The sequence below is a fragment of the Mus musculus genome, chromosome 10 (assembly GCF_000001635.26).
Source record: "Mus musculus strain C57BL/6J chromosome 10, GRCm38.p6 C57BL/6J".
NCBI classification, from domain to species: Eukaryota; Metazoa; Chordata; class Mammalia; order Rodentia; family Muridae; genus Mus; species Mus musculus.
In genome coordinates this window covers 109,156,103-109,169,104 of record NC_000076.6, presented here as the reverse complement: position 1 = coordinate 109,169,104, position 13,002 = coordinate 109,156,103, and positions in this window count along the sequence as shown.

Below are 13,002 nucleotides of genomic sequence, written 5' to 3'. Positions count from 1 at the left end.
CAATAGACAATTATTTTCTCATAATTCTGGAAGTAGGGAATCTTAAGATCACAGTGGCAGCATGCTTAAGTTTTAGAGTGATTGTTTTTTTCTTTATTTTTCTTGACTTAAAGACTCTGCCTTTTGACCATGTCCTTATGAGGCAAGTGAGAAATAATCCTGGTATCTACTCACCTTAAGACAGCACTAACTCCATCCTTCATCATGACTTATACATTTCCAAGATTTAACTTAAAACTTATAACTTCCTAAAGGCATTACCTACTAATGCCATGACCCTGAGACATAGGATGTCACCCTGTGAACTTGAAACTAGCTTAAATATTCAACCCATAAATCCCAGATGAGTGTATGCTTTGGAGATACAGAAGAGAGCAAAGCAGAAAAGGCCTTCTCAGTATATTTACTTATAGTTACATGGGAAAGTGAATAAAATAGATTGTTGTTGGTGATAAGTGCTGGTGGAATTTAAGCATCTTGACTTGTGATGGAAAGCCAACTGTTTGGATGGGATGATCAAGAAAGTCTTCTGAAGCCGGGGAGTGGTGGTGCATGCCTTTAATCCCAGCATTCGGGAGGCAGAGGCAGGTGTATTTCTGAGTTCAAGGCCAGCCTGGTCTACAGAGTGAGTTACAGGACAGCCAGGGCTACACAGAGTAACCATGTCTCAAAAAAAAAAGTCTTCTGAGTTTGGGGGGACTCTTCACCTCGGTGGGCTAGCTGAAAGGTACAACAGGGTAATGTCCTTAGTTATGAATGACAACTCTGAGTCAGGAAGGCTCCACTGCTGTGGGTTAGAAGAAAAAAATGGTTAAGAGATTATGTCAAAGAAGAAAATGAAGGCCAAAGACCATAAAGATCATTGCTATTCATAATATGAACTTCAGATTTTTTTTTTTTTTAGTCTGTGCAAAATGGAAGCTGCTAAAAGGTTTTGAGGAGAGAAATGACATGATCTAACTTTAATTTTAACAGAATACTTCTGGCTGCTCTGCTGAAAATAAGCTGAAAGCAAAAAAAACGAGATCTGGAGCAGAGAGACCAGTTAGGATTCTAACCTGTCAAATTAGTAGCAAGATTAGGCAAATGGGTGCTAATCATGTCTCCAATGAATTGATCAAATGTTTTATGTGTTGCACAAAGACAATTTGAATGTGATTTCAATGCAAATTGGAAAAGACTTTCAAGGAACTTGGCGAAGTACACAATGCACTAATCTCTGTCAAATTCTCCAAAAGGACAGCACAAACAAATTGAATGTAAAGCACTTATAAATTAAAATTAAATCATAGCACCAAAGCCATATTTGAACCCTGGAAAGATATCTGATATACAGTATAAAATTTAAATCTTGATAAAGAACTGTATAATATAGTATATACTACCTCTAACATAAAATATAGAAAAGGTTATTAAAGATACATTCTAAAGATTAATCTCTAGTATCAACAATAGGAAATGGTCTGTTTGTTTGTTCTTATTCTATAAAACAGAAAGTGAAGTGAGGCTGAGCAAGAGATTCAGGCCATATACAATAACCATGGTTTTAAGGAACTGGGTCACAGACTAGGCAAGGGAATCACCCATGGAACATTTTGAATCAACAAAGACATTCTGGGTTTGTAAATCCAATGACACAGTCCTCTGAGTCACAGATATCCATATCGTGCAAAGCATTTCCTAAGATTAGCATCGATTGCTAAGCCTGGCAATGGAAAACCCATCCTGATATATTCACCACTATTTGATCAAACATACCATGGGAGTTGAAATGAAAAAATAAAATTACAGCAGAAATCGGCAGGAAGTCTTCTGAGTTACTGGCCAAAGTAGTTTAGATGAAGAGTATCTCCCAGAATCGTGGACATTTAAATCCTTGGTCTCCAGTTAGTGGTGCTATTTAGTGAGGTTTAGAGAGTGTGTCCTTGTTGAAGGCAGTGTATCAGTGGAGACCTTAGGTGTTTAAACTCTCAGTGCCTCTTCTAGTTAGTGTTCTCTGCTTCATAAGATACAAGACGTCAGGTTCCTAAGCTTACTGCTGTGCCTAAGACTTGATGCCCTACTCCCTAGCTTGTAGACATTTATTCTGGAAACATAAAAAATAAGCTCTTCTGTGGGTTTCTTGACCGTGATGTTTTATATCAACAGTATGTAACAAGTACCTATATATGTACCCTATACCTCTTATGGCTCATCCTACTAAAGAGCCAAGTGTTACAACCAGCAAAGGGTAAAACTTAATCATAACATTTAAAATATTAAAGTAGTAGCACATGGAGAAGGAAAGTCCAAGGATACTTATATTTAGCACTTGGAAATATCTATGGATACTCAAATGATAGACTGTCTACAGTGAAATAATGACCAATAGCAATTATGGTATTAAACAGATGCAAATGCCCACCTACACACACACACACACACACACACACACACACACACACACAAGAAAGAAAGCAAACTTGTACAAAAGAAATTGGTATTTCTTTTTGATATTTAATAAAAATGATTGATTTATATTTTCAGAAAAATTAGGAAAATGAAAGCAAAGATTCATGGCTAAGGAGATGGCTTACTTAGTACAGTGGATGCTGAGGAAGCCAAAGGGCCTTAATTCAATCTAGCACCCATATCTGGGTGTAGTGACCCACTCTTACAGTCTTAAAATACTGAAGGGAAGAAAGGCAGACACTTGGAACCTGAACATAGCCAGGTACCACATACATATTCACCCATTTACAACTATAAACTCATGCTAGCACACATACACACCCAAAAACAAACAAAAAAGTCATAAAAATGATTATTTGTAAAAGTAACTATGATAGAATCCCTAATATAGTAACACAGAAGAGAGAAATGCAATGATGGCTATTGTTGGAAAATTTGCAGTAGACAAAGTTAAAGACAAAGTATAAGACAAGATAAGGAGGACTTTGTTCAGGTCTACTGTGATGAACAAGAAAGTCCAGAGTGCAATAGGAATAGAGCTCTACTGAAAGGAAGCAGAAGACTGACCATAGGCCATGTTTGTGCCCATGTGTTATCAGGATACAGCTATACAACTTGGAGCAAAGAAAGCTATGCACCTGTTCCCACTCACACTGGGGTGAAGGATGCTGCACTCTTTGATGAGAACATTTCAAAGGGATGGCTCCCAGGCTCTGAGAATATCAGACATGAGTCACAGAAGTGGCAAAGAGCTTTTTTAAAGATTTAAATTTCAAAGGGGCAGAGACAGGAATTATAATAAGTGTTTTAAAGTTAATGCTCTAGAGAAATAAAGAACTTCTGTGGCTTAGACATCTGCTTGTATAGTGGCTATGTTGAGACAGATCAGGAGCCTATCTAAAGTTTATTCAAGCTGAACAAAGTGTTAAGATCAGCCTGGTGGGTTTGTGAACAGATGTCACCATTTTTGAAGTCAGTATTGACTTTTCTGGGAGAAAAAAAAAAATAAAACTTAAACGGCAACTAGCACATGACCCAGCAATATCACTGCTCTGCATATACCCAGAGAACTCAAAGGCTTACTACAGGGATGCTTGCACATACACAGTTCACAATAGCTTGGGTGATGGAGGATCAGTTCATTGCACATCAACAGATGAATAGATAAAGAAAATACGGGACATAGGGAAATGGAATTTTATTCATCTATAAAGAAAAATAATGTAATGATGTTTGCGGGAAATGGATGGGATGGGAGATATCAAATGAAATAGCTCAGACTCTAAAAGGCAGACACGTGGTCTCTCTCATAGTCAGACCCTGGGATTTAAGTTTTCATTTCTATCCACATGATATAACATAGCTCCTGAAACTGTGAAGGGAATCAGGAAGGGGAAGGATTCTTGAGGTTGAGGAGAATTAAGTCACATGCTTCTGAGATGCCCTGATGGGGAACCACAAGTGAGACATTGCCATTCCAAGAAGAGCAAGCTGCAAAGAGGAAAAGCGGTAAGAAATTCCCCAAATATACAAATGTGCCATGCAGAAGCCATAGAGGGGCCAGGACAAATTCAGTACTTCCTAAGGCTCTGAACACTTCTTGTTGGCTAGGAGGTCTGTTCTCTAGACCAACTAAGGTTTCAGGATTTTCCTAGAAGGTAGGCTACTATTGAGATGGAGAGCAAGCTGAGATTCTGAAGCACTCAGGAAGCCACAGCCTGAAAGGTCAAGATCAAACTAGAGATGAACTTACCTTTGGAAACAAAACAGAACATGTGCTTATAGAGGCGCATACATTCTGCTCCATGCCTACCACCATTCTAAGAGCGCAATAAGATTTTGTTCATTGTTTAATTGAGCAATACTGAGCCCACGGTTTGTTGTAGAGCGACTACTAACAACACAAAAGGCAGTTCTGACTTGGATATGAAAAAAAACCAAACAAACTGGTAAACTCTTAAAGATAAAATTAGTTCATGAAATAAATTTAGATAGAAACAAAATTTAACGAGCTCTCTACAACTAGTCACATACAATTTTTATTTAAAATATTATATTTTCAGATCTAATCTAGTACTTTTAAATGTATCAATCCCCCCCCTCCACTTACATACTAGAACACTAAAGGGTTATTGTCTTAGTTAGGGTTTCTTTGAGGACAGTGCAACTCCATAATCAAGAAGCAAGTGGGAAAGAGAAGGGTTGACTCAGATTGTACTTCCATGATGCTAGCCATTATTTTTAATTAATCATATTATTCATTTATAATTTCAAATGATATCCCCCTTCTGGGTTACCCATCCACCAACCTCCACATTTCATCCGCCCCCCCTCCCCTTTGCCTCCATGAGGGTGCACCTCCATCCATTAACTCACTCCTGCCTCACACTTCTAGCATCCCCCTACTCTGGGGCATCAAGTCTCCATCACCAACCATTGATATTAGATAAGACCATCCTCTGCTATATATGTATCTGGAGTCCTGGCTCCCTCCATGTCCCTGGGAGCTCTGGGTGGTCCCAGATATTGTTCTTCTTATGTGGTTGCAAACCCCTTCAGCTTCTTCAGTCCTTCCCCTAGCTCTTCCATTATTGAAGGAAGACAAGAAAGGAGCTCAAACAGGGTATGATCCTGGAGACAGGAGGTGATGCAGAGGCCTTGGAGGGGTGCTGCTTCCTGGCTTGCTTCCCATGGCTTTCTCAGCTTTCTTTTAGAACCCAGGACCACCAGCCCAGGGATGGTACTACCCACAGTGGTTTGAGCCCTACCCCATTCTCTAATTAAGAAAGTGCCTTACAGCTGGATCTCCCAGAGGCATTTTTTTTTCAACGTAGGCTCCTTTATTGAAGGCTCCAGCTTGTGTCACCTTGACACACAAAACCAGTCAGTTCAGTGCTATCACTCTTACAACAGAAGGCCATCAGTTGCATGAGAAGTCAGTAATTATACCAATGTGTCATAAGATGCTGTATTAGCATGGCACACCTGACAATTTTCTTCTTCTTTTATAGACACTACCTACTTTGCTTTTAAATGTCATCTGTGTTTATCAGACTACATGCTTCTTGACATTTTGCATCTTTTAAAACCATATTGTAACCGAAGCTTTGACAACAGGAGCTAATTACTGAGAGACCAGAGAGTAATTTTTTCCCCAAGCAGTAAATTATGGAGAAGGTGTGATTATCAGTCATTTGTGAAACTCCGTATTTGAGAACTTTTGTTCAATATCATAATGTAGTTAACTCTTTCTCCAAGCACTTGGTAGTGTGTGAAACTTCATGAGACATTATAAAAATTAAAAACTTTTAGGCAATCTACTATGTCATTTTGTCTTAAACCATTTGTACACATAATATTGGGAAAATGTTTTCAAATTCTTCCATAAAATAAAGATATTACTTGAAAAGATGTCTTTAATGGAAAAAAATTACCTCTTCATAAAAGTGTATCAAAACTAAACATTAGATGTCTATGTGGGAACCAAATTAATGGTTTAAATTCCTGTTTCCAACTCTATTAATGTCATGTAAACGATTTATTAATTTTAACATTTCCACAAGATCTTTTTGCAATGTATTCATTAGAAACCACATTATAAGCATCTTCTTTGTTCTTTACTCAGTCCAGATGAATAAATTTCATCTAACATATATTCAGAAATATCAGTGATTATCAAAGGAAAATATTTACTGGGAAAATTTAAAATAGATTCTTTGGCAATTGTGAAGGTTATGAGATTTTATGTTTTTAAAAATGGCAAGTGAGCTTACATACTTTGTACCCGTTGGTATGAGACATGAGACTCCTGGATCAGTTATTACTGGCATTCATTTCTCATGCAATAAAGCAGTGGTTCTCCCCCTGCGAGTTGCAACCCCCCCCCTTGGGGCTCAAATGACCCTTTCACTGGGTTGCATAAGTCCATCAGAAAACACATTTACATTGCAGTTCATAACCGTCGCTAAATTACAGTTATGAAGTGGCAGCAAAAATAATTTTATGGTTGAGGTTTACGGTTGAGGAGCTGTATTACGGAGTCTCGGTGTTAGGAAGCTGAGAACCGTTGCTGTAGAGTCTTAACATTTTTGCTTTGATTTCTGAGCCTTGATTTTCACCGTCCCTATGAAGGAAGACTTGATGTGAATGTAACGTACTGTCCCACAGCAGAGGAATGTGGGACTTGAATATTTCATAATGGGCAGGATATATGTCTGATCTTTACTCTGGACAAAGATGTTAACTTTATCTTCCAAGAGTGTTTGTTTCCCTGGTAAATTAGCCTGGAAATAATGGCCAGTTCCTCAGATGTCAAGGCTTTCTGTCTCTGCATAGAAACACGAGGAATTCACAGAGAACTGTGCATAGTACATTTTATAGAATATTTGTTTATTCTAAAAGTAACTTTACTAATGACTGTTGGTCTTGTGATTGACACTAAATTCATAGTTTCACTATATTAACATTCAGTATATTAACATTTAATATGTTAACATTCAGCATATTAACATTTGCCTAATTTGATTAGACAAATTCATTAATTTACTTACCATAATTTGGCATGATATGCAAAATCTTCTAATTCAAATATCAATAGAAGGAAGGAAAGGGAAGCGACTGCAGCTGGTCTATTACAAAGCTGAGGTTAGACAGAGGGATTCATTGTGGAGGAACTAAGGGGCCGGTGAAGATCTGCAGTTAGTTACAGTGGGTTTGTCTGATGCTTCTTGTATTCTAATGGTCAATACTGGCTCTTAAGATGTGGTTGCTGTGGGATCCTTCCATACAGCAACTGATGCTTTGTAAACCTCGACCCCCATCCCCAGTTTAGCTGGCCAGTTTAAAGGGTAAAGCCTGTGGTTGGACAGTAGAGGGGAAAGGTAGGACTTGAGGCTCAAGTGAGAGGGTTGCAAGTAGCAAAAGGAGAAAAGAAGGACATGGTGGTGGAGAAGGACGCCATGAGAGGAGATGAACCATGAGCATGTGGCCAGGAAAAACAGCAAGTAACAAGGGCCATTATGGCTGGGAAATATGTTAGAATAGCTGCCCAGTCTGGGTTTGTGACTTGCAAGTAAAAATACCTGAATTTTGTATCTTTTTGTGGACTAGATAGAATGATTAATTCTATTTATAGTTAGTTAGCCCGCCTGTTTCCCTGACTGGAGTCGCCTCATCTCACTTTTTTAAACAGTCTCTCACTGGCCTAAAGCTTACCAAATAGGATGGGCAGGATAGCCAGCATGTCTCAGGGATTTTTCTGTCTCCAGCTCCTAGGGTTAATATTACAATAGCCTACCATCATGTTTGACTTGTATGGATTCTGGGCTTTGAATTCAGGTTCTCAAAGTGAGCATTTTATTAACTGACCTGTCCGTCCATGGCCGGGCTGCAGAACTGTTGGTAGAAATACTGAAATTTGAAGCATAAAAGTTTTTGGCTATAACTAACATAATGTATTAAAAGGGAACAATGCAAAATCAATAGCTATGTGCTTGTTAACTAACTAAACTTTATAGAAATATTTGCTTATACTGCTCTATGCTGATTAAGGTACCCAAAATATAGACCTTCACAGGAAAATTATGTTACATTCATTTTTGTAATAAGATTTTTTTCACTAAATAAGATAAAGCTACACCCAGCTCTTAATACTCTTTTGTGATTTCATTCTAAATAGCCCAAAATGCAAAGTACCTTTTAGTTCAAGACAGTTCTTAAAATATGCTGAGTCAGCTGCCTGTCTTTACACATATGCAAAGGCTTGTTGCTTGCTCCTTTTAACGCTAATTTTCTGTTCAACTCCTTATATGTACTTTGCCTATATTTGCAAATTCACTATAGCAAATCTCTATTCCTATAAATCTATCATGTATCATGCTAGCATAGAAGGCATGAGGTAGACTTTGTTCTCTATATAAATATATACATATATAATACATATGTGTGTATGTATATATACACATATATAAATTTACATATATATGATGTATACACACATATGTGTACAAGTATCGGATATCTATATACATTCAGATATTTAGAAGGTATATAAATGTAAATCTATGTACATACATATATATTTATATACATATGAATATAAAAATATATATGCATATAAAATATAGACAAGTGTAAGTACATTCACATATACAGATCTCTGTAAATATATGCATATAATATACATACATGTAAATATATTCATGTGAAAATATATGTATACTTATAAACATATATGCATATATACACGTAAAATACACACACATATGTAAATATATACACACAAATAAATATAAAACATATATAAGTAAATATATATGTATATATACATAGGTACTTATTTAAAGTTATCACAATCATGTTACATTTTAGCTATGTATATGCTCTGAGGTTATCTACCTGACAGGGCGGTTGCTTACGTGAATTCAAAGGAACTATGATTGGACAAAAGTAAGTCAGCCAAAATCCTATCATGGATGGGGGAAGAGCTAAATGAATTTCCACCCCTAGCAGAAGAGCTATTGGTAATTGCTGTCTTCTGGGGATGTAATAATAGGTTTTCTTTAGGATGTGACCACTGTGAAGCTATATTTGATGCAGTAGACTTCCCTGCAGACATACACACACACACAGGCAGCAATAATTGGACTCATTGGCTTTAAAAAATAGTGAATATATGAGGTTGGGAGGGGAAGTGGTAGGAAACCTTGGTGGGGGCATGGAGGGAGAAAAAGGAGGTTGCATTTTCTCAAAGTTAAAGATATATGTGCACGAAATTTTCAAACAATAAAAGAAAAGGAAAAAATAAAGCTAAATCCAACAGTGATTGCTATTTAAGGAGACACTGGAAGTGTAATTAGAACATTAGCTCTTTAAGTATTGTAATTTCCTAAATGTGGGCCAATTCTTGCAAATCCCTTCCATACTTATGCCTTTTATCAAATTTGTTAATTTTTAATATTTTCTAATTATTTGTTAAAATTAGAAAGCAAGCAATATATTTTAGTAAACAATGTATAGACTCTGGAATAAGACCAATTAAAACTAAAATTTTGGCTCTCCTATTCATTAGGTATGCAGTTTGAGAACATGAACTTGCTATTCAGGCCTGTTTGTTCATCAATAAAACAAGACTAATAATACTAAAGTTTATGGAATGATGTCTTCTATTAGGTTTGAAAATGCTAGAAATACACTGTTCAATTTTCAATAAGTATTTAAATAAAGAAAACCAGAAAATACCCTGATATGAAAGTGGAATTTCTGCTAATACTGTACATATATCTCACTGATACTTCTAGTATCTCACTTATATTTAATATAAAATCATAATAATATTATTTTTCCAAAAATATCTTTCCCCTGATATGGTTGGTATTATGTATGCCATAAATTTCCATGATAATTGGCTCTTATTCCTGTGTGAATCATCTCTTGTATTATTAGTAAATTTACTTAAAGTCTTAAATACACAATATAATTAGCTAACCCAGAGAAAGTTAGTCATATACAAAAATGGATTATTTTAATTTCTATTATTATTTAATAATTTGACAATATACATAGATCTTCCACTATATTTCTTTACCAAACTTCTGGCATCTTTGTTCTTTCAAATAACCCACTGAGTTCAATTAGTATCTATGCAATCATCGAAAGGAACATGGCCAATCTAGCAGGGAACATCACCTACAGAGAACTGACTCTCCTTCCCCTAACTGCCATCTACTGTCAATAGCTCATGAGCCTCTTCATCATGCATGCAGCACTGCTGGCTTGCTTGATTTTATGTATATCTCATGAAAGCCTTTACAGTGGCTATGTGTTCACGAGTACAGCAGTTCTATCACATTCAGAAGACATCATTTCACCCTCACATCTCCTCAATACTGGCTTTAAACAATTTTCTGCCCCCCCCTCTGTGTCTCTGTATCTGTCTCTGTCTGTCTCTGTCTCTGTCTCTGTCTCTGTCTCTCTGTCTCTCTCTGTCTGTCTCTCTCTGTCTGTCTGTCTGTCTGTCTGTCTGTCTCTCTCTCTCTCTCTCTCTCTCTCTCTCTCTCTCTCTCTCTCTCTCAGTATTTCTCTTGGGGAGTAGGTCCTAAATCCAATCACAAAAAAAGTTGGAATTTCTTCATAAAAATAATTACACCACTATCTAACTATGAACATGTCATGCCAGGGTAGTCATTACTGCAGCTAACATGATCACAGGTAGGTAAAACTGTAGACGGTTGTTGATGGCATTTCTCTCCCCATCTCCAATGGCCTGTATAGTGTCTCTTTTGAGGGGGCACTTTGGAATCCAGCCAGTGGAGGAAGCTTCCACATCAATCCCAACTTGATTTGTCCAACTCTGTGACATTGTGTCTACTGTCTTACCATCATGTTCTGGCGGGCAACAAAGAACAATGGCAGCAGCCTGCATTGTCTTGGTGGCCTTTGGGACATCCTGACCAACTATTTGAAGTAAGGTACTCTACGCCTGACACCGGGCTCCTTATTTGGCAACTTGTGGTTTTTATGAGGAGCATTCTTCTTTTTGTAGATAATTACTTTGTGTGTGTATAGACATGTCTGCCTGTTTGTCTCTTGTTCCTCTCTCTCTCTCTTCCCCCTCTCTCTTTCTTCACCCCCTCTCTCTTCCTCTCTCTCATGTGTGTATGGTGTGTGTATGTGTAAAGTTTATAAAATATTAAATTTGTATGTGCCTTTTTCAAATATCCTCAATATTACTAGCATCACCAAATTTCTCATATTGATAATTTGAAAATATAACTATGATTATTTCAGATATTTAAACGATTAGTACCATTGATGGAAGTGGTTTACATAAATACAAGTTAATTATGTAATCTCACATCAGTTCACCACCTGAAAAATGAGTTGTACTATCTTCCAGGATTCTGGTAGGTGCAGCTCCTTCAGTTCACAGAATAATTTTAATACCACACGTTAGTAAATATGAACATAAAGCTCTTCTACTAACCTGTTCATGCTTTTTTTTTTTTTTTTGAAAAACGAAGGCGAGCGAACAGCATATAGAATCTAATAGTCCTGTTCCACACATAGATATATTCAATTGAAGAAGTAAGTTTTAGTCTTCCCAGGAGTGGACTTAATTACCAAGGTTAGATATACTTCAAAATCGCAGGATGCACAAGATTCCAAATAACCTCATGGACACATGTCCAGTATATTCAGTAAATATGACATTGCCCAACCTCATAAAGACACTCAATACAAAGACCAAACTATCATCCCAGGTGTGTTCCCTAATGGCACTGGTGATGGAAACTTTAAGATAGGCTTCACAGGTTAACTGAGTGCATGTGTTTAAAAGACTTCAAACTGTTTTTACACAAAGTAAGAATGACTGGCTATGTGGCATTGCTGACACTCTATAAATGTTCTGATCTTAATACATTTTTATCAAAGACAGTTTAGAAAACCTTTTGATCATAAACATTTTTTTGTCATGGAAAATTATATGTTCCTGTTAGAGTAAAAGAAGAATAAGCAACATTGAAATTAGCCAGTAAAAAGACTCAAAAATAGAAGACATACTGGGATTTTTTTTTTTTTCAAGTTATTTGGCTTAACAACTTCACTTGCAAATGAAGAATCTAAGAGTCAGAGAATTTGAGAAACTCACTACTGGCAAAAGATTATGCAAAATGCAGTTCCTTAAACTAAACCATTCCAAGGTCTAGTTCAGCCTGGGCTGACCATGCCACACCCATATTACAGAGCTAGAAGGCATTTGACATTTGCCTTAGAAATAAAAACATAATTCATTACACAGGCAATTACACATAAGGACATTTTTTGGTTCAAGATACTGAATTGGAAGGAAGTAGTCTAGAATTAGGAAATTTAGTTATAGCCTTTTTCTATTTCTCTAGATGGCCATTCACATTCGTTTGTTGTTGTTGTTGTTGCTTCCAAAATACAACGGAAAATTTCAGGAAAGTTTGTGAACTTTGATTCACAGAACCTGGGTGTGAACACACAAATGAAACACCTGCCCAAGAGACACAACAAGTGATGAGATTTGGTTCTCCAGTGATAGGGTAGTGACTGAGGAAAACACAATTATTTATTGGTTTATAATTCTGTACTGGGTGTGATTTTTCAACACTATTCATGTTAACTGTTCAACTGATACCTAAGCTGGTACAAACACGCTAATTTTTTAGCTTCAGTCCTTGGCTTCATTAACATCATGTTTATAAACTGTTACCTATCTTTGAAGTAATTCAGTGAGGTGGGTTTTTTTGTTTTGTTTTGTTTTTGTTTTGTTTTTGTTTTTTGCCCCAAGCCTTCTGCAGCACTGACACATGTTAAATCAAGATTTTTGCAAGAGACAAAATAACCATGTTATGTTAGACTTTCCATTACTGTTTCATGCATTTTTTGTGTGTCCATTGGGATATATATTTAAACCCATCACACCAGAGAAATTATTATTAAGAAAAAGAGTACATGATGTTCAGATGACAGCGAATAGTGAAGTTTATCATGGTAGTAACAAGCGCTACACAGAAATGATTTTCT